Raw genomic sequence first — 663 nt, 5'->3', positions numbered from 1 at the left:
CGTGAAGGTGACCAGAAGGTGTATAAAATGAGTGCTGTATTAAAGTTTTCACCTTCTGGAGACGTTGTCTTTACTCTTCCTTAGGGAGGTGGTGGTAGGGTTGAGTTGGTCAGGTCTGATTACAGCTTGTAGTGGACTTCTCCCCTACAACTGCATAGCGGTGTCACCAGCTGCTACCATCTTCCCTAGCAACCAAGCGAGCGGCGACACCAGATGTTACCGTAACCTAGCAACGGAACCAAAGACCGGCGACTTTCTCGGGTTTTCCCAACATGACTCATAGGTGACTCACGGCTGCTGGGTATATAAGCTCTGTCTCTCCATTGAGATTCATTCTGGCCATTCTTCTTGAACACGCAACACCTACTCCAGCAAGCTCCTCGCTGTCCAGTATTCATTCAACCAGGAGGCCAGCAACAGGCAACATCTCTAACGAAGCTCCTGCACATCTACCTCCTTCAACACGCTACTCACCGAACGTCTCTACTGAGCAGCTCCTCACCACACGGCACCTCCAGCACCAGACTGTCTATCATATAACTTATATTATACAAGAAAACCACCTTAGAGTTTCCATCCATCCTGAGTGCTAGACAACATTATACCACGAATTCCTACAAGCTAATCCTGCTTCTTCCGGATTCCCTATGGAGGTGGTGGTTG

This window comes from Homarus americanus, unplaced genomic scaffold (genome assembly GCF_018991925.1).
Source record: "Homarus americanus isolate GMGI-L3 unplaced genomic scaffold, GMGI_Hamer_2.0 scaffold41027, whole genome shotgun sequence".
In the NCBI taxonomy this organism is placed as follows: Eukaryota; Metazoa; Arthropoda; class Malacostraca; order Decapoda; family Nephropidae; genus Homarus; species Homarus americanus.
This window is presented reverse-complemented; position numbering follows the sequence as displayed.